We start from the raw sequence: 27,794 nt of genomic DNA, 5'->3' as shown, positions 1-27,794 counted from the left end.
AAAAAAAAAAAAAAAAAAAAAAAAAGTTAAGTTCCTCTTTCTACACTTTTCAATTTTAAAAACATTTTTTCCTTCATTCTTCTCCTCCACAAACTTTTTTTTCTACTTTTCACTACTGAGTTACATATGTTTTCATTAAATCTCAGCACTTGGCATGAGATTGTTTACATCAAATGCACTTGATTATTTTTTAGAAACTGATAATTATTCTTTTTTGGTAATGACAGGAATGCAACAAAAACACATATTCCTAATATAATCAGTGTATCCCCATAATTGGAATAAGTTCTATTCTGAAATATCATCTATTGAGAACTATGTCCTCAACAGCACACTTTTTAGAACTGTAAATAATATAATCTTAGAATGTTAGCCATGGAAGAGGCCTAATTTTGCACACAAGGAAAAAAAAGTTCAGGGATCTTTGTGCAAATTTTTTTCATCAGTCAGCAATCTGACTCATATAACCCAAACGATGTTTCTTTATATTATTGATTAAATGAGTCCATAATGCCTACTTCCTTAGTGGAAGTGGTTTTGGAGGTGTGTATTATAATGCATGCAAAGTTGGGAATGCTTTCTGGATTCTCTTATTTAATTTGTAAACACAGAATCACTGGTAGAGAAAGAAGAAAATGAGAACAAAAGTATAGCCTATTTCTTCCAGCTACTTGGGCTCTTTGGCATGAAGCCAGGTCACATATTAGCAGAATCATCTTAGAAAGGCCCCTAAAGTTAGTGATATTCCTTGTTGCCTCTAGAGTAGACTCAAAAAGGATAGACCTATGATTTTCTCTGCTAGAATATACTTCATATGCTAAATGGAACTTTTGGCTCTTTTTGACTGTTTCTCTACATAGAGCAAGGTAGTCAAGTCCAACCTCATGTTCATAAGATTTGACATTGACATAAGATTTTTCTCAGCCACTTTGCCACCTGGAGACCTCCAGCCAGTCCCGCCCCTGCCAGGGCCTTACTAGGCCTGGCCTGGCAACAGGAGGTACCCCGCCCACTCAGCCAACGAGGCTGCACCTGGCTTGCACTCCAGCATGGATCCCGTGGTCACTGCAACTGTGTGCTCAGCCCTTGGTGGGAGCAGGGTGTGTGAGCAAGCAAATGCAAGCCCGGCCAGAATCTCCAAGTGCTGGCACAGGAGTGGGCTCTGTGCAGGGCTTGCAGCTGAACCAGGTGTTTTGCAAGCAAACTCCTGTGGTGGAGTCCAGTGTCCAGATGAGGGGAACATGGTGGTGCTGCAATCCCAAAGCCTCAGAGAGGGTTTATGAAGTGTTAACAGCTCTTGTAGCCCTGCAGTCTGCAGCCCGATGAAGCGGGTCCATGGTTCCGGACCTGGCTGGCCCTGCCGCTTCCTGTCATGTGGGGCAGCTGCGGGGTGCCGGTGGGGGTGTGGGGGGCTACATTGTTACTGCCTTCTTCGTACTGGTGTTCACTGGGGTCCCAAGTTCTTGTCCTGTGTCCAAGAAGAATGAGATCAGACTGACAATCAAAGGGTGAGAAGGGTGGAGAGGAGTTTTATTAAGTGATGAAATCGCTCTCATGGAGGGGGGCTGCAAGGGTGGTTCTGCCACCCGAAGTCAGTGGTCTCTCTCAGTGTGGCTCAGTCTGGGGTTTTAATTGGCGCAGGATGGGGGAGGGGCAGTCCGTAGGTAGTATTAGAAAATACATTCAATTGATTAAAAGGCATTATTCGGAAATAACGAATTGGGAAAATGTGGGCGAACAGGAATAGAAATTCTCACTCTGGGTCATGAGTTTCATCTGGAACCAGCAGCCTGGTCTTTCAAGCTTCAGACTGTTTTTGGCTTGAAGGTGAGGTTTCACCAGGGACCCGCCCCATCGGCTTAAGTATTTGTCTGCCTCCTGCTATCAACATGGTTATGATTTTCTGACGATGACAAAACCACAAAGTAAGTTCAAATCTATTATCTGAGGAATAAAAGGTTTTGTTCAAAATGAGTTACTACTACTTCAATAGAAATATATTTTGAAATATTATTTCTGGAACATATAATTTTATAATATTTAACTCTAAAAGGAGCAACATTTCGTCCTCTTCCCAAAATAATAGTTTTTCTGTTTTTCTTTTCTGATTACCAAAATAATACATTGATGCACAAAATTCAAAAAACAGAAATATATTAAGAAATAGTTATCCTAATTCCCAAAGTTGACATGTTCAAAAACATCCTTCCTGATAGCTTTCTATGCATTTATTTTATCCATATGTGTGCATATGTGTGTTTGTGTGTGTGTATATATATATATACACATATATATTTTTAATATAAATGATATCATATTCTTTTGTACTTTGTCTTTTATTCAACAATCTGCCATGGAGATTTTCTTTCTTTTAATGAGTGTTAAATTCTGTTTGGCAACTGCATAGCAACCCATTGTATGGATGTGCCAGAATTTAATTAATCCCCAACTGATGGACATTAGGTTGCTTCCAACTTATTATTATAATAAGGACTGAATTAGCACTTAACTCCAAGAACTTATTGGTAAAGTAGATAAATTCCTAGAAGTCCAATTCATGTTACTGATTTGCTTTTCCAAAACTGGCTTGCTTTCTAAAACCTTATTTTATATATAAATATTTATATAAATGTATACATGTAATACATATATTTTACCAGCTTTCATTGCTACCAACATCTGAGAGTATAGCAGCAGATTTTTCAGTTCACTGACTTGAAAGTCTTCAAATATTCAGAATTACTATGCATTAATTTTGGCAAACAGGTGTCAAATGTTCTTAATGGGTAGATTAAATGAACGTGATAGTAATGATCAGAAGGCAAAACAAGTCTATCCAACTGTTTGTCACGTAGTCAGAAAAAAATCTCTTTTTTCTTTATGCCCCTACACACAATACTTTGGGTATACCTCTATTGGAGCACTTTTTAAATTTTGACTTATATTCTTAGGTGTCTTTCCAGTTAATGTTAGCTCTCTGAAGACAGGAACTGCACTGCAATCCTGCAACCATCTCATACGGTGTGTTTGTCCCTTAATAAACTTTGTGGATGAAAAAATAGCCACAAAATTTTCCATTTGCTTCTCTCCCATTTAGAAGCATCCACTTCCCTCTTTTCCCTTTGCTTTTGAAATGTAAGTGTAATATTTGCCCAGGGTAAACAGACTTGGAGCCTGGGAGACAGCATTGTGTAATGGACGTTAATTTAGCCTGATTTCACTCTTAGCTCTCTGATTTGTTAGATCTATGATCCTGGGCAAGTTGCTTAAGTCCTAATTTTCTCTTTTGTAAAATGAAGATATAGATTCTACTTCAAAAAGTGTTGTATGGATTAAAGGAGATCATGTTTTAAAGCCTTTAGCAAGGTGCCTACTATAATACTTGATGAAGGATAGCTGTAACTATTGCTATTTCCTCAAAGGTATAGCTATCCTAATATGTGTATATATATGTGTATGTCATTGGCTATTTCTTGCCTTCTGTTCTAGTGGACACATCAACTTCTGGGTTGAAGGCAAAAATAACCTAAAAGTTTAATAGAGATTAGGGGCTTAGGCTATCAGTAAAATCAATTTAGAACATATGTCAGTTAATAAAAATTAGGTTTTTATGAAGTTTTTAAAACACATGCTTGGAGTATTGAAATAGGGGAAGAATAGGGTTGGGCTAGGTAGTAGTAACCATAAGAGTATTTTATTAGGGTAAAAAAAAAAATTAATAACTGTAGGCCCTATCTAGCCTAAAACACCACATTATACAATTCCAGGGAATAAAAAAAAAACAAAAATAAAAATGTAAAAGTTGAACCACAGTGACCTTTGTTCTTTTCCAACTAGCAACCAACTTAATTTCATAATGACAGTCTACTTGAGTCTTTTTGCACTAGGGCTATTATTAGTTTTTACCAGGCTTACCTTTCTGCACTTGAGCATATGTACCTGAGCTTATTTTCCATGTAACAGTTGAGTCTTACAAATGTGGGAACAGCCAGGAGCAGTGGCTCATGCCTGTAATCCCAACACTTTGAGACACCGAGGTGGCAGACTTGCTTGAGCCCAGGAATTCCAGACCAGCCTGAGCAATATGGAGAAATCTCATCTTTGCCAAAAATACAGAAAAATTAGCTGGGTGTGGTGGTGTGTGCCTATAGTCCCAGTTACTCGGGAGGCTGAGGCAGGAGAATTGCTTGAACCTGGGAGGCAGAAGTTGCAGTGAGCTGAAATTGTGCCATTGTGCTCCAGCCTGGGTGACAGAGTGAGACTGCATCTCAACAACAACAACAACAACAACAAAAAAAGCACAACTCCAAAGCCAAACAGCAAGTGCTTTTCTAAAAGTTTATAGAGCAAAAGATGGCAACATCTTCTGAACATAAGCATTTTCAAGTGTGGGCAGAATTTCACCTTTCAAGTGAAAGGCAGAATTTTTAAAAAGATGACCAAAACATTTACTTTGTGGAACCTAGTGAATATCCTCTTCTCTGTAAGCAAAAATACACTTCTCCCCATTCGTCTAAGGATGCCAGATCCTGATTCATTTTCTGTTCAAGACTCAGCAGAAACACAATGCTCCATTTTATAGAGGCTTATTACAACACAATGATGGCACTATAATTTCTGTCAGGGTGAAGTGCTTCACTTGGCTCTGGGCCAGTTAAACTCAGTGTTGTTTAGCACTTCCGTAATTTTGGACACAGGCAAATACCTTCATGTTTATGCATTCTGTATGCTTTTAGGAAGGATTTTTAAAACGTGGTTTTAACAGCATCTCATTAGAAGCAGCAGTTGGATTTTGCATGTGACCAGATTTCTTATCCCTGGTGTGAACATTTAGTTTTTAAGGCATTGAAGTGAAAGCACCACCCACTTCTGAGGCCAAAACAGTCGTAAAACCCCTTTTGTCAAAGAAAACCTGTAATTGTAAAATTCCTCCTTAATTTCATCGTTCATGTGGACTGAAATAGAGTTCCCTTTTTGTTTTTTCTGGTTATGTGGTGTGCGGTCATTCTTTTGTTTTTTTTTTCTGAGACCGAGTCTCCCTCTGTTGCCAGGGTGGAGTGCAGTGGCACGATCTTGGCTCACTACAATCTCTGCCTCCCGGCTTCAAGCTATTCTCCTGCCTCAGGCTCCCGAGTAGTTGGGATTACAGGTGCGTGCCACCAAACCCAGCTAATTTTTGTATTTTTAGTAGAGACGGAGTTTCACCATGTTGGCCAGGATGGTCTCCATCTCCTGACCTTGTAATCTGCCCGCCCTGGCCTCCCAAAGTGCTGGGATTACAGGTGTGAGCCACAGGGCCCAGCCCCATTGTGTGGTCATTATTAATGCTGTTTTGAATAAGTTATAGACAGTTAAGGAAACATCTTAGAGAACTGGCCAAGCTCTAAAGCTAGGCACATTTCATATTTTTGTCTATTTAATAATAAAAGATAAGAATGTTTTCCTGGAAGCCTCCTGGTCCGACTCCCAATACCTGCCTGGGGATAGCACTGTGGACTTTTGTCCCAGAAGACTACTGTCTGGATAAACGTTTTGTAAGCCTTACTTCCTGGATGGGAGCCAACTGATTGCTTACATGTAATATTCACCTCCCCCTGTGAACAGTCATGGTGGCTGCTGTGTACTGGAGTCCTGCAGCTGTACAGAGGACACACTAGGAGAGAGGGGAAGAGTCCTTTGCAGGAGCACAGCTGTGTAGCAGGCTTTTGATCCAACAGCAAAACCAAGCCTAGCAAGTTAGTTATCGCATTCCTTTTTAGCAATATGACATGATGAACATGCTGCAATGACTTCCACATACTTCCCTCCTTTTGCTTACATTGGGGTAGAATGAGAATAGAAAATGAGACGTCTAGGGAAAAACAAAGTATTTGTTTACTCAGACATTTATTGACTGTAAATGCAAACATTCACTAAGTCCTCTCTGCAGGCCAGGTACTGTGCTCAATGTTTTCCATGTGTTCTCTCTCTCAATTCTTACCATAACCATCAAGTAGATAAATTCCAACTTCTGTTTAGCAGTTGAGGAAATTGAGCCTTTGGGGAGGTTAAGAAACTTGCCCAAGGTAACACAGTAGTAAGAGGCAAAGCTGGGACTCTATCGTGATGCGATGCCAAGCTTATGCTCTTAACCACTGTGCTATACTGCCTCCCTGTGTTAGAATATCTTTTACTTTTTATCCCCAGCACTGTGGAAGGTAAGAAGTAGAAGATAACAAACCTGCTACCTAGTAGTTGCCTTGAGATAGTATCATGTATGTTTGCCATTATATTATATTCTTATGTTAGGGTATGCTAAATTGCTATGTTCTATTTGAAACAACCAGGAAACCTAACTGGGCTCAAGCAAATATAATTCAAGCTGTTTGATCTCTAAAATATGATTATAATGATCTCTTCTTGTTGGCCTGTCTGTCCCTGGCTTTCTGAAGAGATGTTTTGTTTTGTACGTACAGTTGTCACTGAGAAATACCAGCTGCAGGGGAACAATTCATGACATTACCTTCTGCCCTGCCTCTTCCCTCCCCACAACCCCCGGTCCTGGCGAGGGCTATTATTTTGAATGAATATGATTGACAGAGATGGGAAGGTCTCACATTTATTTCTCTTATAAAATTTACTGAAGCCAAAACTTCTCCAAAAGAGGTCCCAGCATTTTCCTCTGGTTCAGAAACAAACCTTCATAGGAAAACAAATGCTGCCAGTGAAACACAGTTGAAAGAGAGGCAGATGAAGGAGAAACACTTTTAGGAGTTTCAAGCACTGAGATAGCAATTGTCTTTTATTTTTGGAATCCTGAGGGATAGTTACATCTTAAAGCACAAACTAAAGATAATTCCCAAGGTTATTGAATATCCTCTGATAGAGACATCAGATTTCAGGTTGGTCTAATTTTCTTTGACTACTCATTTCTGAAAATTGCCTGTGGGACACAGAGTCCATCCTTAAATTAAGCTTTCCCCTGGCTGGGCGTGGTGGCTCACGCCTGTAATCCTAGCACTTTGGGAGGCCAAGGCAGGTGTATCACTTGAGGTCAGGAGTTTGAAACCAGCCTTGCCCACATGGTGAAACCCTGTCTCCACTAAAAACACAAAAAAACTAGCCGGGTATGGTGGCTTGAACCTGGGAGGCAGAAGTTTCAGTAAGCCAAAATTGCGCACTGCACTCCAGCCTAGGGTGATAGAGCAAGACTCCATTTCAAAAAAAAAAATTAAGCCTTCTCCTAATTCCATATTCTATATGAGGAAGTATCCTTATGTAACCTAAATCAGAATAAATCTGTTATCTATTCCCCTGGTCTTCCATGCAAGTATAAAGCTTTCTGCTATACTAGAGGCTCTCAGTCTCCTGCGTTTGTAGCACACTTTCAAGTGCTGTAAGTACTGGCAACACAAATAAGGGCTTAAAGGAATCGAAACGATACCACCATGTTCAGTATGACATTACGATAAAACAGTATCTTATGGTATCCATACAAGTGCATACAGCAAAGGCACAGCTCCTATGCTTCCCTTTCCATGCCACATCTAGGTTTGAAGACTGCTCAGTTCACTGCCCTTACCTTGATGTCATTTTTTTTTGAGACTGGAGTCTCGCTCTGTTGCCCAGGCTGGAGTGAAGTGGCGTGATCTCGGCTCACTGCAAGCTCTGCCTCCTGGGTTCATGCCATTCTCCTGCCTCAGCCGCCCAAGTAGCTGGGACTACAGGTGCCCGCCACTACGCCTGGCTAATTTTTTGTATTTTTAGTAGAGATGGGGCTTCACCATGTTAGCCAGGATGGTCTCGATCTCCTGACCTTGTGATCCACCTGCCTCGGCCTCCCAAGATATCTTCTTATATGTTTGGGGAACAGTGTTTCCATGTTTTGGAAAACATGTAATTGTTCTTGGTTGCAATCTGTCATTATGCCACCACCTTTACTTTTTCCAGAATGAATTTTGATAGACCTTGGTGTAACCATATGTATACTCAGTTGCAACAAAAATAGATTTTACAAAATTCTGGCAAACAAATGAGGTGCCATAGCATACTATGTTGGAAAACCACTGCCTTATATATCTGAAGAGTAAATCACAATAAAAGAAGAGCAGAATGAGGCCATACCCGGTGAAAGTAGAGACGGTGAAACCCCGTCTCTACTAAAAATACAAAAATTAGCTGGGCGTTGTGGCGGGCGCCTGTAGTCCCAGCTACTCAGGAGGCTGAAGCAGGAGAATCACTTGAACCTGGGAGGCAGAGGCTACAGTGAGCTGAAATCATACCACTGCATTCCATCCTGGGCAAGAGTGAGACACTGCCCCCCCCACCAAAAAAAAAAAAAAGAACTGAAAGAAAAAATCGAAACAGCATCTGAGGGTCCTTGCCCAATGGCCCTACACTGGCATCTGAAAGCAGACCTTTGCCCTTCTCCTTGTGGGATGACAATGGGAGGCTGCTTTTCCAGTTAGTGCCACTTAAGAGTTGATTGCTCTGGGAGACATATGGACATGAGGTTTCTTGGTGAAGCCTGGATAACGTCCTAGAATGTCAGTGGGTTCTTACAGTTTGATGATGTAGAGGTGTGGATATGTGCAGAATAACATTACACATATATACTCAAAAGTTAGCACTTGTAGGGCTGGGCACCATGGCTCACGCCTGTAATCCCAGCACTTTGGGAGGGCAAGGTGGGCGGATCACGAGGTCAGGAGATCGAGACCATCCTTGCTGGCATGGTGAAACCCCATCTCTACTAAAAATGCAAACAATTAGCTGTGCGTGGTGGCGGGCGCCTGTGGTCCCAGCGGCTCAGGAGGCTGAGGCAGGAGAATGGCATGAACCTGGGAGGCGGCGCGTGCAGTGAGCCGAGATCGCGCCACTATACTCCAGCCTGGGCGACAGAGCGAGACTCCATCTCAAAAAAAAAAAAAAAGTTAGCACTTGTTTGGTATTAAAAGCTCAGGTTTGCAAGGGTCTGCCTTGCATTTAGAGAAGCTTGTGGTATTATCACTCTGTGTTTGGAATTACCCAAGTGATTCCAGGAAGATTAGGCAAGTTTATTTTATTATCATGCACATTAATTTAGGAAAATTTGGCTGGAAACTTTATTTCCGTTTTTCTTAAAGCAAATATCTAAAGTTGATCCTTTTTAAATACTACAGCATGCATTTTCCTCAAGTTTCTTAGCATCATAGGCAAATGTAAATCCTGGGTAGTTTGGAGAAATGAATCAAAAAGAGAAGGAATGAATAAAACTCAACAAATTTCATTCAGAATAAGCCTGTGCCTAATGCTTATGTGCAGTGTGGGTAAGGCATAGCTACCTTATTCAAATTATTTGTTGAAGGTCTACCATCTACCTAATCTATATTCTAGTTTCTGGGGATAAAACAGTGAACAAGACAGATCAGTTTCTACTGTCGCTGATCTTAAATTTTAGTGGGAAGGACAAGTGATAAACAATATACAAATGTATATATAACATGTCAAACAAATAAGGAGGGAATCGAGAGTGATGAAGTGGGGAGGGAGCCACGAGTGCTAATTCATAACCGGTAGGTAGGGAAAATTTTCTGATAAGGTGACATTTGAACAGGGAACTGGTGAGCCATGTGGGTGTCTGTGGCAACTGTACTCCAGGCTGAAGAACATCATAGGCAAAGACCCTGAGGAGGCAGCACAGTGGGCACATTCAAGAGCAGCAGAAAGACCATTGTCTTCTTGGCTGGATCAAAGTGAGCCAAGAAAGCACTGGAAAGTGGTAAGATGACGGTGCAGGGGAATCATGTGGGTCCTTACAGACTGAGGTGAGAATTTGGCTCTTATTCTGAGTAATCTACTGGAAGATTTTGAGCAGAGGAATGACATGATCAGGCTTATGTTTTTGGCTACCGTGTGGAGGGCACGGTGGGTGGGAAAGTGGGTAGGAGGCTATTTTGATCATTCAAGTGAGAGCTCATGGTGGTCTGGACCAGGATAATAGCAGTGACAGCGATGAGAGGTGGTCAGACTCTGGACGTATTTTGAAGACAGAGTTGACATGCTTTGCTGCTGGACTGAATGTAGAGTGTGAAAGAGAGAGAGGAGTCAGGCTGAGGCAGTGGCTCATGCCTGTATTCCCAGCATTTTGGGAGACCAAGGCAGGGGGATCACTTGAGGTCAGGAGCTCGAGACCAGCCTGGGTAACATGGTGAAACCCCGTCTCTACTAAAAATAAAAAAATTAGCCTGGTGGTGCATGCCTGCAGTCCCAGCTTCTCTGGAGGCTGAGGCATAAGAATTGTTTGAACCGGGGAGGTGGAGATTGTAGTGAGCCAAGATCGCACCACTGCACTCCAGCCTGGGTGACAGAGCGAGATTCTGACACACACACACACACACACACACACACACAAAAAGGAGTCAAAGATGACTCCAATGTATATACCACTTGGTGCCCAGAGAAAGGCCATTTCCCTGGGTCTTTCTAGATGAGAACCGTGGGTGGGATTGTGGAGATAGGAATGAGGGCACAGGGAGACAGGCTATGCATAGAACGGGGATTTCGGTGGGTTGTTTCTTGGTGCATAATTATAAACTGTTTTGCTGTCAGCTACATATTTGGTGTCCTGAGTCTGTAATGATGTTTGGGAAACCTCAAACCAAACCAAAACATTTCCTCTGCCATCCTGGGGGCCATTTTAATTGCTCCAGTAGAAAGAAGAATCTTTGTTTAAACTATTGGAAGATGGGCCAAGAAGCTTGAAGTCTTTTTTATAGAAGAGAGAGGGCCAGTTTGAAATTTGCAAAATTATGAAGGGCTGCGGAAAAAACCCACATATTTGTTCACCTTCCCTTTCAACATTAGAATTAGCCCAGCTAAGCTTAAAGGAGGTGGTGTTTAGGCAGTGAACAGGCATTACTGTTTTACACAGCAGGTAATAAACAGAACTCTGTACTCCAAGGATGATATAGATTGAATATATAAATTTATTTGATAAGTGTTTAGAAAACTTGCAGCTAGTATGTATAATAAATTATTGTATAAACTAGGGATTCAGTTATACTCTATCAAAATTTATTGAATGTGTACTTTGGGTACATTACTATGCTAACTGCTACGACAATGTAATGAATAAAACACAGTCCTGGTGCTCGAGAGTTTCTAATCAATAGGAATAACAACATGCCTATAAGTATAAAAATTCAGACTCCTTTACAGGGCACTATGGTAGACTGATTGCATTAACGGCCCCTCCCAGTTTTCACAGCCTTTGCCCTGAACCTTTGTGTTCCCTCCCATTCTGACTCTGGGCTCATGGATGTGACTTGCTTTGGCCCTTGAATGTTAGCAAACATAATGCAAACAGAGGCTTGAAAAGCACATGCGTTTCCTCTTGCATGACTGGGTGTGTTCTCTTTTTCACTTCTTCCTTGTCATGAGGACGTGACATGCCTAGGCTAACGTACTGCCAATGTGAGACACATGCGGGGAAGATTCATGGCCATCCGAAACCCCTCATAGCCTGCTGACTCCGAAACATGTGAGACAGCTCTGCCAAGATCAGCAGGAGTGTTTCTCAGGGCACACTCTGACTGCATATGACTACATGACCCCAGTTCAAACCAGAGAAACCACTCCGATGACCCACAGATTTATAAGCAAGAATAAATGGCCTTTTGAGACAGGGTCTTGCTCCCTCACCCAGGCTGGAGTGCAGTGGTGCAATCATGGCTCAGCATAGCCTTCACCTCCTGGTCTCAAGTGATCCTCCCGCCTCAGCCTCTGGAGTACCTGGGATTATACCTGCGTGCCACTGAGAGGTGACAATGTGCTAGCAGCCCTCACTCCCAGCGTCTCCTCGGCCTCCGCATCCACTCTGGCGGCGCTTGAGGAGCCCTTCAGCCCGCCACCGTACTGTGGAAGCCCCTCTCCGGGCTGGCTGAGGCCGGAGCCTGCTCCCTCTGCTTGCCGGGAGGTGTGGAGGGAGAGGCGTGGGCGGGAACCCGGGCTGTGCGCGACGCTGACAGGCCAGCGCGAGTTCCCGCGTGCACCGCCCGGGGGGCGCCACACTCCGTGCGGCCGGCCGGCACCGCCGGCCGCGGGCAGGGAGAGGCTTAGTACCCGGGCCAGCAGCTGCAGAGGGTGCGCCGGGACCACCACCACTGCCTGACGGCCACGGTTGCGCTCCCATTCTCACCGGGCCTCAGCTGCCTCCCCGCCGGGCAGGGCTCAGGACCTGTAACCCGCCATGTCTGAGCCCCGCTCCGCGGTGGGCTCCAGTGCACGGCGCGAGCCTGCCTGACAGGCGCAGTCTCCTGCTCCATGGCCCAGTGCAGGCGCGGCTCGAGACTGGTAGGTAGTTCTGCCTACAGCCCTGGTCAGGGATTCACTAGGTGAAGCTGGCTGGGTTCTTGAGTCTAGTGGGGACTTCGAGAACTTTTATGTCTAGCTAAGGGATCGTAAATGCACCAGTCAGCACTCTGTGTCTAGCTCAGGGATTGTAAACGCACCAATCAGCACTCTGGCAAAACAGACCAATCAGCTATCTGTAAAATGGACCAATCAGCTTTCTGTAAAATAGACCAATCAGTGCTCTGTAAAATGGACCATTCAGCAGGATGTGGGTGGGGTCAGATAAGGGAAGAAAAGCAGGCTGCCCCGGCTAGTGCCAAGCCATTTGGGTCGTGTTTAATGGTGTAGGAGGGTTGTTCTCTTGGGCTTTGTGATAAATTTTGCTGCTGCTCAATTTTTGGGTTTGTGCTACTTGTATGAGCTGTAACATTTACCGAAACGGTTAGCAGCTTCACTCCGGAGGCTGGTAAAACCAGGAACCCACCAGGAGAAGTGAACAATTCCAGACGCACCATCTTAAGAGCTGTAATAATCGCTGTGAGGGTTTGCAGCTTCACACCTGAAATCGGAAAACCGCAAACCCACAGGAAGGAAAAACTCCAGACAGTTCTGACGTCTGAAGGAACAAACTCGAGACACGTCATCGTTAAGAATTATAACGCTGTGAGGGCCTGCGGCTTTGTTGTTGAAGTCAGTGAGAGCAAGAACCCACTGATTGTGGACACACCATTGCACCAGACACGGCTATTCGAAGTCACAGTTCTAGGATGATTTTTATGCAGCACGATTGTAGTAAATAACATACAGGCACTCAAGCTTGTTTACACCTAGTGCTTGTCTTTCCAGCTTCTTGTCCCCCCGCCCCCATAGCTTTTGTTTTATTTTAGCAGGACAGGATTTTGCTCTGTTGCCCAGGTTGGAGTGCAGTGGCACGATTTTGGCTTACTAAGCTCTGCCTCCAGGGTTCAAGCGATTCTCCTGCCTCAGCCTCCTGAGTAGCTGGGAATGTAGACACCTGCCATGGCCAGCAATTTTTTTGTATATTTAGTAGTGATGGGTTTCACCATGTTGTTCAGCTGGTTTGGAACTCTAGGCCGCAGGTGATCCGCCGGTCTTGGCCTCCTAGTGTAGGGATTATAGGCGTCAGCTACACTGCTTGGCTCCCATGTGTTTTATACTTCAGGCAACTGAGTTACTTGAATTCTTGAAATGGAACATGGTTTTTTATGCTTTTCCGTATGTGAGGTTTTTACTTCTGAAATGTTCTTCATGCCTATCTGTCTGGACAACCGTACTTTCTTAAACTCCAGTGTTGCTCATCTGGAAAGTCATCTTGACACCCCAGGCTGGGTTCAGTGCTCCTTCCCTGTGCCTCTGTGAGCATCTGTAGCACAGAATGCAAACATGGGTACAATTTTTGTTTTGTTTTTTTTTTTGAGATGGAGTCTTTCTTTTGTCACCCAGGTTGGATTGCATATGGCATGTCTCGGTTTACTACAACCTCCACCTTCTGGGTTCAAGCGATTCTTCTGTTGCAGCTTCCCAAGTAGCTGGGATTACATGTACCTGCCACCGTGCCTGGCTAATTTTTGTATTTTTGGTGGAGACAGGGTTTCACCATGTTGGCCAGGCTGCTCTCAAACTCCTGATCTCAGGTGATCCACCCGCCTCGGCCTTCCAAAGTGCTGGGATTACAGGCATGAGCCACCACACCTAGCCATGGTTATAATTTAGTATGCTAAGCATTCTCTATCCCATAGAAGCAGAAGTTTCCGAAAAACAGGGACTCTGTATTCTCTACATCCTAAATACAAGATTTGGCACAACAGAATCTCCACACACATTTGTAAGTTTGCAAAGACATTTCTTTAGTTCAATGTCACTGAGTTCTATGTCTCATAGATAAAGGAGAAGTTTCTAAGAGAACAGGGAAGTTTTCACAGAAGAGGCAGAATTTGAAATGTTCCTTAGTTTTAATGGATGGAGAGGGTTTCAGAGGTGGAGAAGAACATTTTGGGTAGAAGTAATACCCATAGACAGTGGCAGCGTGGTACTCTGGTAGCTGAAGCATCCAGTATTATTGCAGTGAAGGATTCATGAGCAGGTGCATTCAGAGGCAGGCTGTTTTGTAGGGGCTTGAATAGCATCTTAAGGTATTGGGGCTTCATTTTGCAGGGCAGTGACACCATAAAGAACCACATTTTCAAGGGTTACTTTGGAAGCAGTGTGTAGGGTATATTGGGGGTCAGGAAAGAAGACGACTGGATATGTAGAACCATCTCTTGACTTTTGGAACAATCCACACAGAAGGCAATAGTGAAAGTGAGAACATGTAAAAAGAACATAGAAGCTGGGTGTGGTGGCTCACGCCTGTAATCCCAGCACTTTGGGAGGCTGAGGTGGGCAGATTATGAGGTCAGGAGTTCAAGACCAGCCTGGCCAGTATGGTGAAACCCTGTCTGTACTAAAAATACAAAAGTTAGCTGGGAATGGTGGTGCACGCCTGTAGTCCTAGCTTCTCGAGAGGCTGAGGCAGGAGAATTGCTTGAACCCAGGAGGCGGAGGTTGCAGTGAACCGAGGTGGTGCCATTGACTCCAGCCTGGGCAACAGAGTGAGACTTCATAAAAACAAAACAAAAAAACTTTGGGAGGCTGAGGCGAGCAGATTACCTGAGGTCAGGAGTTTGAGACCAGTCTGGCCAACATGGTGAAACACCGTCTCTACTAAAGAAAATACAAAAATTAGCTGGGCGTGGTGGTGAGTGCCTGTAATCCCAGCTACTTGGGAGGCTGATGCAGAAGAATTGCCTGAACCCTGGAGGTGGAGGTTGCAGTGAAACAATATCGCGCCATTGCACTCCAGCCTGGGTGATGGAGCGAAACTCTGTCTTAAAAAAAAAAAACAAAAAACAAAACAAAAAAAAAAACAGAAGAACATATAGGGCATTGTAACTAAATGTGGGAAATGAGAAAGAGAAGATAATTGAAGATGATGCCTAGATTTTTTTCCTAGTGTCTGGAAAAGAGGAACAGACATTGAAGGGAAGGTTAAGAGCAGTTTGGACATACTGAGTTTGAGATGTATGTAGGTGGAGATCACTAGCAGGCAGTGAGCAATATGAACCTGGAGTTCAGATCAGAACTGGCACACTTGGGGGTCTTTTACCTATAAAGGATCTTCAAAGAATGAGGCCCAGAGAGATGAGAAGCCCAAGAGTAGATCCATATATAATGCTTTACACCCAGGACAAGAAGAAAAAGTAGAGTCTGCAAGGGAGACAGAGATAGACGAAGAAAGCAGAGTTAGAAAAGGGAAAGTGGCGGACAGTGCAAAGAAGGTCCTAAGAATGGGGTGAGGAATCAGTTTCAGCCAGGAAGAGAAGCTGATGGGAATGAGGAGTGGGGAAGGGGCCAGTGGATTTGATCATTGAGAGGCCATTGAGAAAATGTTTTGGTCTATAGTTACGGTTTTGAAGCCAACTTTCAAGGATTGAGCTGGGATAAAGAGGAAGTAGAGGCAGAGAGTATAGAGTCCAAGAGATTTCCTAAAGAGAAGAAAGAGAGAGATGAAATAGTAGCCAAGAGTTGAGATAAGACATTTATATGATTTGGGGTTTGTGTAGATAAATGGGTGGGGGTGGGGTGGGAATGGGGTTAGGATAAGGCATTACTGAAAAGCTCTCAGAGGATATGGGAGAAGGTAGGGTTGAGAGTATGTAAGGAGGGGTTTGCCTTTAGTAGGGGAAGTGCACTTCTTTTTTCTGGGATGGGAAATAGAAGAGGGATATTTATCTTTTGCCATTATGGGGAACAACGATAGCATCACACAGGCCATGGTTGGGCTGTACTCAGAGACAAAACATCACACTAGATGATGAGCCACTTGACATGGTATGGCAATTATAATTTTCAAACTGCCTATTTTAGAAGTCATATTTAAAAGAGGAAATGCGAGTATGTTAGTCTCTTCAATAACCTACTTGTCTGTATGACCAAGAAATGTTAAAATGCTAAGTGGTAAAGATCAAATGTTTGTTCATGGTTTTCTAAAGAGTGGGAAATCAAGCAGATGATATTTATCGAATGCTTGCTTATCTATTAATAACCAGTTTTTTAAATGTCTCCAAACATTGGGGGTAGTGAAAATGAATAGTAATTTCAGTGCAATGTAGGCACAACCTCTATATGCCCTTTATTTTATTTTAGATGGGGGTTTCACTCTGTCACCCAGACTGGAGTACAGTAGTGTAATCATGGCTCACTGCAGCCTTTAATTCCTGGGCTCAAGCAATCCTCCTGCCTCAGCATCCAGAGTGGCTGGGACTACAGGTGCATGCCACTATGCCCAGTTAATTTTTAAATTTTTTGTAGAGATGGAGTCTTGCTATGTTTTCCAGGCTGGTCTTGAACTCCTGTCTTCCTGTGATTCTTCCACCTTGGTCTCTCAAAGTGCTGGGATCACAGGTGTGAGCCGCCAGGCCTGGCTTCTATATGGACTTTTTATTTGAAATAAGTACTTTGTAAAATAGAAGAATATTTCATAAGCAGTTTCAAAAATAGACCCATAACTTTGTATATAAATATCTACTTGCTCATATAATTAAGCCTGCAGCAAATACATGCCCATGAAAATATTTGTATTAAATTGTTAGAAATTTATAAATAATTTAAAAATTTATTCATCAAAATTCTGCTAAATGCAGTTCATGCTTTTATGACAAAAAAAGAATTTCAAGAATTGATCTTTGAACCAAGTCTTTATATAAGGAGCAGTTGAAATGAGGTTTCTCATTGCTATGCTTGCTTGGTTTAAGGTAGTTTTAATACTCTTGAGTCTGCCCTAGAAAATGTTTTATTAAAATATTTGGGTGACCTATTATATTTTTGACTGAGGATGCCAAGATGTGGATGAAAAAAGTCTAAAGTCTAAGGGCAAACAAGGCTGTGGCAGGTGGTTGCATATTCTTGAGTTGCTTTCATGTCTTGGTGGGAAGTGAACCGCTATTCCCCACACACCCTTTGCCTCTTTTCCTTCTGCCCCTGTGCAGACTGTTGATGATGTTCTCTAAGGACAGGCTGGGGAGTTGAGGGTGCTTCTCGGAAGGAAGGCTGCTTTGATCTCTGCTAGACGGACAAGTGACCCTGATCTCTTGGGTCATGTCTTTCTTTGAGGATCCCCAGTTCATGTTGGTGTTTGGACAAGGAAGAAACGCTGTCCCTGCACTCCCAACTGTGGGGACCTTGGCTGCATGGCCCAATCCATCAATATTCCAACACACCCTACTGAAGAGGAAGCTTTACATGTCTGAACTTTGGTTTAGGCAACTAAGAATCAAATTTTTTTTTTTGAACCATTTGCCCTTTTATAAAACACCTCAAGAAAATACTTTTAATCCTGGAGCCCTAATAAACTTAAGAAAATTTATTTTTTTGATGAGGAACTACCTTGATGCCTAAAACAGAGGATACAAGTAACCCTCCCTCCCTAAATATTGTTGTTTAATCTATTTAATAATTTTGAGTTATTTGGAGATAAAGCAAAATGTAAGCAAAAGTAGGAGAGAAAGAAAAAAATACATATATTTGCTTTATGGTTTACAGACAGTAAGATATGGAAATTATTGCTTGGGCATCTATAATCATTAATAAAAATTCTAGGAAATCTATGTAAAAAAATAGCATACATGGCTGGGTGTGGTGGCTCATGCCTGTAATCCCAACACTTTGGGAGCCAAGGTGGGTGGGTCGCCTGAGGTCAGGAGTTAAGAGACCAGCATGGCCAACATTGTGAAACCCTGCCTGTACTAAAAAGACAACAAAATTAGCCAGGCGTGGTGGTGTATGCCTGTAATACCAGCTGCTGGGGAGTCTGGGGCAGGAAAATCGCTTGAATCCAGGAGGCGGAGGTTGCAGTGAGCCAAGATTGCGGCACTACACTCCAGCCTGGGTGACAGAGTGAGACTCAAAACAAACAAACAACAAACAAAACAAAACAAAAAACCCAGGAAGCTAAGGAGGAGGAGAATTTCACTTCTGAGGAATTCTGAAGAGCAGACATCTTAATGATGTGTCATTTATGTTTCAAAAAGAAAAATGGTGTGTCACTCAAATTTATCCCTCTTGTTCCTATTTTCTATAAGAATTTATACTGAAACTAAGTCAGGAGCAGGGGGCTTCCCATTATTTTCTGAAGATCCCCAGACCTGGGCTCTGTTTCGTTTATCTTTTTTTGGCCCTCTGAATCCTGCAGGCAACTCAGACCACTAAGCCCTTTCTCTGCATTCCCGTGTACAGGGAGGTAAGATCTTAATTACAAACCACACATTCATATATTCTGACAGAGTATGGTTGCTAATAATCTAATCCTAGTGGTTTATTTGACACTGGAAGTTCTAATGGCTTTGGGGAGTAGATTCTTGGTATTTTGATTTTTTTTTTGGTATAACTGTTTATGTATGTGTGTTCCTACGTATCTATTTGACCATATGGTTCCCTTAAATACTTAGTGATTGTTGTCATCCTCAGATAAAACCCCAGCACTTTAGCATGACTAGAATCCTGTTTCCCTTATTCTTTGTCTGGCTGACACTTCCTCTCTCTCTTTTTTTTTTTTTTTTTGAGACGGAGTCTCGCTCTGTCGCCCAGGCTGGAGTGCAGTGGCATGGTCTTGGCTCACTGCAAGCTCCGCCTTCCAGGTTCATGCCATTCTCCTGCCTCAGCCTCCCGAGTAACTGGGAGTATAGGCGCCCGCCACCACCCCCAGCTAATTTTTTTGTATTTTTAATACAGACGGGGTTTCACCATGTTAGCCAGGATGGTCTTGATCTCCTGACCTTGTGATCCGCCTGCCTCGGCCTCCCAAAGTGCCGGGATTGCAGGCGTGAGCCACCGTGCCTGGCCGACACTTCCTCTTTTTATGGGTTCAGCTCAGCATTCATCATTTACAGGAAATGTCTGAGGCCGCAGAATGTATACAGGGCTCTCATCTCTCCTCCTGAATCACTTAGCATATTATAATAAAATTATTCACTGATTCATTGTTCAGCAAATATTTATTGAGCACCTACATTTACTAACCTAGCATTATAAGCTCCACCAGGTCAGGCTTCTCTGCTAAAAAAAGACCTCCATAAATATTTGTTCAACTAAAATAGATATATATTATTCTTAGTTTTAGGGGAAAGGCTTAATTGGTTGTGATGAATGTAATTGCTGTTAGAGAGGCAGTGTGATGTGAAAGAGAGAGAAAAAAAGACCTTACTGGAGTTACAATCAGAATAACTTGTTATAGGTGCTGGCTAAGAGCCTACCTTTCACAGTCAAAATACCTAGGTTGAAATCCTGGCTCTTCTGTTTGCTGGCTTTGTGGCATCCAGCAAATTATCCACTCTCCTTGTGTCTCATACGTAAGATGGAGGTCATGACAATACCTAATCTACAAGGTTATTGAGAGAATTATATGAGGAAGAGAGTATGCTGTAAGTTTTGCAGTGACATATTTATAAAATCAGGTTTTTTTTTTTTTTTTTTTTTTGAGATGGAGTCTCGCTCTGTCGCCCAGGCTGGGGTGCAGTGGTGTGATCTCTGCTCACTGCAACCTCCACCTCCTGGGTTCAAGTGATTCTCCTGCCTCAGCCTTCCTACTAGCTGGGAGTACAGACATGTGCCACCACACCCAGCTAATTTTCATATTTTTAGTAGAGATGGGGTTTCACCATGTTGACCAGGCTGGTCTTGAGCTCCTGACCTCAGGTCATCTGCCCCCTTCAGCCTCCCAAAGTGCTGGGATTGCAGGTGTGAGCCACCGTGCTCTGCCTATTTATTCAGGTTTTTAACTTTCTCAGTTTGATCCTTGATCCTGCTTCTCAAACTTTAATGTATATACAAATCACCTGAGGATCTGGTTCAGCTGCAGTTTTTGATCTAGTAGGTCTGAGGTGAGGCCTGAAATGCTGCCTTTCTGATGAGCTCCCAGGAAATGCTAATGCTGTGCTCCACAGGTCACTGTTTGATCTGGTCTAGAGTCATGGTTTTCAAATTGTGCTGTGCATCAGCTTCTCCTGGAGGGCTTGTTTAAACATGATTGCTGGGCCTCACACCTGAAGTTTCTGCTTTAGCAGGTGGAGGGTGAGGCTGAGAATTTGCATTTTCTTTCTTTTTCCTTTTTTTCTTCTTCTAAAAAACAAAACAAAACACTGGGATACATGTGCAGAACATGCAGGTTTGTTACAAAGGTATACGTGTACCATGGTGGTTGGCTGCACCTATTGACCTGTCCTCGAAGTTCCCTCCCCTCATCCCTCATCCCCCAGCAGGCCCTGGTGTGTGTTGTTCCCCTCTCTGTGTCCATGTGTTCTCAGTGTTCAACTCCCACTTATGAGTGAGAACATGCAGTGTTGGTTTTGTTTTTCTGTTTTTTTTTTTTTGGACAGAGTCTCACTCTGTCGCCCAGGCTGGAGTGCAGTGGTATGATCTCAGCTCACTGCAACCTCCTCTTCCCAGGTTCAAGTGATTCTTCTGCCTCAGCCTCCCAAGTAGCTGGGACTACAGGCGCCTGCCGCTACACTCAGCTAATTTTTGTATTTTTAATAGAGATGGGGATTCTGCCATGCTGGCCAGGCTGACTCCTGATCTCAAGTGATCTGCCTGCCTCTGCCTCCCAAAGTGCTGGGATTACAGGCGTGAGCCATCACACCCAGCCTCATGGTTTTCTGTTCCTGTGTTAGTTTACTGAGGATGATGGCTTCCAGCTTCATCCATGTCCCTGCAAAGGACATGATCTCATTCCTTTTTATGGCTGCACAGTTGAGAATTTGCATTTCTAACAAGCTCTCATGTGATGCTAATGCTGCTGATCTAGAAACCTCATCCTTTGAGAACCACTGATCTAGAAAGATTGTTTTACTCAGAGAGTAAATTACTTTGCTATGCTTTAGAAAACAGGAATTGGGACTTAAGACTTGAATTCTGCCTCTTAGATTATAGTTTCGGTGCCTAAGCACATTTAATACTATTTTTTTTTAACAATGATGGGCACTAATGTGTTTCTATGGGCTTTGCATTGTTGAGGTCTGCCACAAGTGTAGTAACAATTTAACCCTATCCTGGGACCCCTATAAAGATCACCCTGAGAGCCAATGAGATTTTATTTATTTATTTTTTTGAGACAGAGTCTTGCTCTGTCGGCCAGGCTGGAGTGCAGTGGCACAATCTTGGCTCACTGGAACCTCCATTTCCTGGATTTAAGCAATTCTCCTGCCTCATCCTCCCAAGTAGCTGGGATTACAGGCACATGCCACCACGCCTGGCTAATTTTTCTATTTTTAGTAGAGACGAGGTTTCACCATGTTGGCCAGGCTGGTCTTGAACTCCTGACCTCAGGTGATCCGCCCACCTTGGCCTCCCAAAGTGCTGGGATTACAGGCATGAGCCACTGCACCTGACTGAGCCAATGAGATTTTATTTCTTGACATCTCCCTTCTCCCTTACGATGAAGGTAGAAAAGAAAGGAAAATATTTTAGCAAGATTCTCATCAGGCATTGTTCACATAGTGAACCCGTGGCTCATGTATTGGTAGCCTTTGCCATAAGAAATAATATACTAATATAATGGATTCTCTTCACGGACTTAACGGGAAGGTTGGTACAGACACACTTGAAAGATAGGCATGGTTTATATGACTCCTCAAGGGTTTACTCATAGAAAATCATTACAAAAAAGTGTGTGTGTGGTTCAGAGTTGTCCCTAATTGAAGCAAACATTAGGAAGATGCAATATCAAAATATACTGAACTGGGCCAGGCGCGGTGGCTTATGCCTGTAATCCCAGCACTTTGGGGGGCCGAGGCGGGCAGATCACGAGGTCAGGATCCAGATCACTGGATCTCCCTAGGTGTATTGGTATTCTAGCTCTTTGGAGTGGAGAGATGTTGGCACCACTTTCTGGAAGATCAGTTGTTCTCCTATGTCAGTCTGGTACTCTTAGGCTGAGCAGCCTCTTCAGTTTAAAGGAGAAAAGTAAAATACCATGAAACAAAATCATACTTCCCTATCTGGGAAGTGGATCAACTCTCTATGTCCAGTTTATGGCCCCTTCTTCACTATAGGATGGTGTGCTGTATTCTGGAGTAGGTTCAAGAGTGCTTCTTGTCCTCAGGATATTCATCATTTTAAGAGAGATGAGGATTTATGTAAATAATTATACTAAAGGCAGAATAGAAAAATTGACATATCAACCATACTACCAATGTGAAGAAGGAATGCAGAGGAAACAGTAATACATTCTGCTTGAGGAAGTTGAAGATGGCTTAAGGAGGCTGTGGCACGTGGGCTGAGACTTTAAAATTAAGAACATTTCGGGCCAGGCACGGTGGCTCACGCCTGTAATCCCAGCACTTTGGGAGGCTGAGGTGGGCGGATCACAAGGCCAGGAGATCAAGACCATTCTGGCTAACATGGTGAAACCCTGTCTCTACTAAAAATACCAAAAATTAGGCGTGGTGGCAGGCACCTGTAGTCCCAGCTACTCGAGAGGCTAAGGCAGGAGAACTGTGTGAACCTGGGAGGCGGAGCTTGCAGTGAGCTGAGATCACGCCACTGCACTCCAGCCTGGGTGATAGAGCGAGACTCCGTCTAAAAAAAAAAAAAAAGATTTCATAGCTGGGCATGGTGGCTCACACCTGTAATCTCAGTTACTCAGGAGGCTGAAGTGAGAGGATTGCCTGATGCCAGGAATTCAAGACTAGCCTGGGCAGCATCACAAGACTCCCTCCCCTACTTCAACTAAAAAAGTTGAAAAAAAATTAGCCAAGCATAGTGGTGTGCACCTGTAGTCCCAGCTACCTAGGAGGCTGAGGCGGTAGGATTGCTTGAGCCCTGAAATTCGAGGCTGCAGTAAGCTATGATCACACCACTGTACTGCAACTTGGGCAATAGAGTGAGACCTTGTCTTTAAAAAAAAAAAAAAAAAAAAAAAAGGATTTCAGTAGATGGAGGCCTGTTAAGGAGTTTATAGCGATGTACTTACTATATTGAACCTAAATCTAAAATTTCCACTTAGTGAACCTCACATACATTGTAAGGGTTATTTCCCCTCATGTAAGTGGTAGGTAATGCAGAAAAATAGAAATGAACTTTACCAAAGGAAATGTGTGTTACATTTTGTTACATGAAAGGTCAATGTTTGCTTAGATATTGTTTTAAATTTCTGTGCCCTGATTGCCTCAAGACCCAGTGAGATTTTGGTTGTTGACCAGATGCCTGGTTTTTCTGTTGGCCCTGCCTACACAATTCTAAAATGGAATTCAAGGCTGTCTATAGTTTAAAGACTGATTACTTCAACTTTAGAGGACATTGCTGTGAATTATGTTCTTTACGACTTGCAGAGCCCTATAGATTATTTACAATAAGAAAGTTGGATAAGATACAGAAAAGACTGAATTGCCTTTTAAATCTAAATTTAAATTTGATGGAACCCAAGCTTGCTCCTTTGCTGTGTGTTATCACATCTGCTTTGGGACCCACTAGATTGTCATTTTCTTGACTGTCCCACTTCCTCAACTGTTCTGTTTTCCCACTGTCAGCAGTTTTCTGGCATCATTTCCTTAAAAGCCAGCCTAGACTTGTAACCTATCCCTTGGAGCACTCTCTCACCATTTTATTTTACTTTCCATCCATTGCACTCACCCAAGTCCTTAACCCTAGATCAATCCAACTTCTGACTAGACAGCTGTGATGGCTAATACCGAGTGTCAACTTGATTGGATTGAAGGATACAAGGTATTGATCCTGGGTGTGTCTGTGAGGGTGCTGTCAAAAAAGATTAACATATGAGTCAGTGGGCTGGGAAAGGCAGACCCACCCTTAATATGGGTGGACACAATCTATCAGCTACCAGCTCTGCTAGAATGTAAACAGGCAGAAAAATGTGAAAAGAGAGACTGGCCTAGCCTCTCGGACTACACCTTTCTCCCCTGCTGGATGCTTCCTGTGCTCTAACATCACACTCCAAGTTCTTCAGTTTTGGAACTCAGATTGGCTCTCCTTGCTCCTCAGCCTGCAGACGGCCTATTGTGGAACCTTTTGATTGTGTGAGTTAATACTTAATAAACTCCTTCTTAGATATGTATCTATTCGATTAGTTCTGTCCCTTTAGAGAACCGTGACTAATACAACAGCTTTATCCCTTTACTTTATACATGTGTTTCCTTGTTTAGGTGTGTTTCTTGTAAGATATTTATAGCTGCATTTTGCTTTGTTTTTATTCCAATCTGAGGATAACAGTTTCTTAAATTGGTGAGTTTAACTTGTTTATATTTATCATGATTACTGATTTATTTGGGTATATTTATATCACCATTTGAAAGAAATTTTATGTTTTTTCTTTGTGCTTTTCTTTTACTATTTTAGCATCACTTTTAAAAAAGAAATATTTCTTTTCTTTGTTTCAAAATTTACATATTTTTTCTTATTTTTTTTTTTTTTTTTTTTTGAGACGAAGTCCCTTGCTCTGGTCCGCCCAGGCTGGAGTGCAGTGGCGCGATCCTCCACTCACTATGCAAGCTCCGCCTCCCCGGGTTCACGCCATTCTCCTGCCAGCCTCCCAGTAAGCTGGGACCTACAGGCGGCCTGCCCCACACACCCGCTAATTTTTTTGTATTTTTTGGGTAGAGGACGGGTTTCACCGTGGTTTTTATCCAGGATGGTTCGATCTCCTGACCTCGTTGATCCCACTGTCTCGCCTCCAAAGTGCGGGATTTAACAGGCCGTGACCACCGCGCCCAGGCATTTTTTTCTTATTATTCTTTGTTTGTTACCTTAAAAGTTTTAACATGCTGGCCGGGTGCGGTGGCTCACACCTGTAATCCCAGCACTTTGGGAGGCTGAGGTGGGTGGATCACCTGAGGTCAGGAGATCGAGACCAGCCTAATCAATATGATGAAACCCTGTCTCTGTTAAAAATACAAAAATTAGTTGGGCATGGTGGCATGCTTCTGTAATCCCAGCTACTCAGGAGGCTGAGACAGGAGAATCACTTGAGCTCAGGAAGTGGAGGTTGCAGCGAGCTGAGATAGCGCCATTGCACTCCAGCCTGGGCAACAAGAGCGAAACTCCATCTCAAAAAAAAAAAAAAAAAATTTAACATACTTACTTAACATGCCTATTTAACTAACATTAATAAATATTTCTATTCTCCCTCAGAACAATATAAACACTATGGAATAGTTGAGCTCTGACATCCCTATCCTGTATTCCATGTTGTTGCTTTCTAGAATTTCAGTTCCATTTTGTTTTTAATCCCTCCAATTACTATTTGAACAAAAATTTAATTTTATATATACATATAGAAAAGTACACAAATCATAACTATGCACTTGAAACATTTTCAAAAAGGAAATAAAACCCAGGTAACAACCACTCAGATCGAGAAAGAGAATATTACTAGCACCCCAGAAGCCCCACAAAGCGGTTCTCAGTCACCACCCCTCTCAAAAGTAATCTTGATCCTAATGTCTGTGATCATTGATTAGTTTTGCCTGTTTTGAACTTTATATGGACTCTTTTGTCTGGCTTCTTTCCATTAACATTGTTTTCGAGAGATTCATCTATGTCTTTAGGTATAGCAGTAGTTTGTTTATTCCCATTGCCTTAAATTATTCCATTGTATGAATATATATAATTTATTTATTCATTCTTCTATTGATGGACAGTTAAGTTGGTTTTAGTTTGTCTTACGAATAGTCTACTATGAATATCTTGTCTTTTGTACTGTTTCTGGGCACATGCTCTTAGGTACATGTTCGTATGTACCCATTTCTGTTGTGTATATCTAGGAATGGAATTGCTGGGTCATTAGACACACAATTTACATTTTCACCAATAGTGTATGAGAGTTTTGTGAAGTGCCTGTTCAAATTCTTTCTGTGGTTTGTACTTGTTTATCATTAGATCATTTTTAGATAAGATTACTTTTTACTGTGGAATCCTGTGTGTCTGGGGTTGTGAATATATACTGTGGAGTATTTTGTGGATGTGTATTAAGTTCTGCACTTACTTCTGCTGGGACTCTAAGTGTACAATTTTTGGCTTGGGATTCTAGCACATAAGGATGGTACAAATTTGTACCTCACACCTGGAAGGGACACATGCTTAATGTATCGATTTCTCACTGGGAGAGTTTTCTACCTTTATCCAAAGACTGAGGCAGATAGCACATCTTCTTCTACTTCTTTGTGATGGTGGCCAGAGATTTTCTAGACTAGTACTGTCCAGTAGAACTTTCTGTGCTGATGGAAGTGTTCTATATGTATGCTGTCCAACATGGTAGCTACTGGTACTCAGTAACCCACATGTGGTTATTGAATACTTGAAATGTGTGACTGAATAATTGAATTTACATTTTGTTGAATTTTATTTTATTTTATTTTATTTTATTTTATTTTTTTGGGATAGAGTCTCGCTCTGTTGCCCAGGGAGGAGTGCAGCGGTGTGATCTTGGCTCACTGCAACCTCCACCTCCTGGGTTCAAGCAATTCTTCTGCCTTAGCCTCCTGAGTAGCTGGGACTATAGGTGCTCACCACCATGCCTGGCTAATTTTTTGTATTTTTAGTAGAGACGGGGTTTCACCATATTGGTCAGGCTGATCTTGAACTCCTGACCTCATGATCCGCCCGCCTCGGCCCCCCAAAGTGCTGGGATTACAGGCGTGAGTCACTGCGCCCGGCCCAGATCTCAGTCTTATTTCTTTTCTCACTCTATATATCTTCCCAGGGTGATTTCATTCCAATTTATGGCTCATATTTTATGAGCTGATGACTCCTAAGTTTGTTGTCATTTTTGAAGCATTAACTATCTTCCCTGTGTTTCCTCTTCCTCATTGGTTTAGCCCTCATCTCTGCAAAACAAAAAGTGAAAACAAAAAATACAAAGCAGCAGGTTTTTCTAGGCTCATAATTTTTTTTTCAAGTTTCAGTTATTGATTAATTAAAGTGTAGTCTTCAACACATTATATCAACGTGATTTTATGTATTTAGAGGAGAAATACTTCCTGGTTAAGTGGAAAATTGTGTGGATGACTTCTGGAAAACCTTCATTCTAAAGCAGCTTTATAGTGAAACATTTCACTTAGAAATCTGGACCTTCTTTCTTCAGTTTGCTGTAATCCAAATGCACTGAGTAGAACTTGTATTGATCCTTGGGACCCAGTTTGTTCCAGGGCCCTGGGTTATTCTTTCTGTCCCAACTAACATCTGGATTGAACAATGCCAGACACAAGAGATACACTGCTGCTCCAGGACCTCCAGGTCCAATAAATACAAAGAGGGGCATCAAGTTTGGCTGCTTCTTGGAATAACTGAGGATCTAGCAGAGCATGTTTGCAGCAGAGGCCCTCGACTGGAAATGAGAGAACCAACCTAGCCACCAGGTCCTGGGCTAAGTAGTATTTGGCTCCTAAGTTTTGAGAGCAAGCTCTAAAACTCCA

General features: G+C 42.7%; 2 pseudogenes; both read right to left on the bottom strand.

Annotated features, from left to right (window-relative positions):
* LOC108537190 (BUB3-interacting and GLEBS motif-containing protein ZNF207-like) overlaps nucleotides 1-17,498 on the bottom strand; it is a 30,280-nt pseudogene extending 12,782 nt beyond the window's left edge.
* A 9,938-nt stretch (nucleotides 17,499-27,436) lies between these two features.
* Nucleotides 27,437-27,685, bottom strand: LOC108537205 (cytochrome c oxidase subunit NDUFA4 pseudogene; annotated as a pseudogene).
* Between the last annotated feature and the right edge of the window lie 109 nt (nucleotides 27,686-27,794).

Source organism: Rhinopithecus bieti, unplaced genomic scaffold, assembly GCF_001698545.2.
Source record: "Rhinopithecus bieti isolate Rb0 unplaced genomic scaffold, ASM169854v2 scaffold_14229, whole genome shotgun sequence".
Taxonomy (NCBI): Eukaryota; Metazoa; Chordata; class Mammalia; order Primates; family Cercopithecidae; genus Rhinopithecus; species Rhinopithecus bieti.
This window is presented reverse-complemented; position numbering and strand designations above follow the sequence as displayed.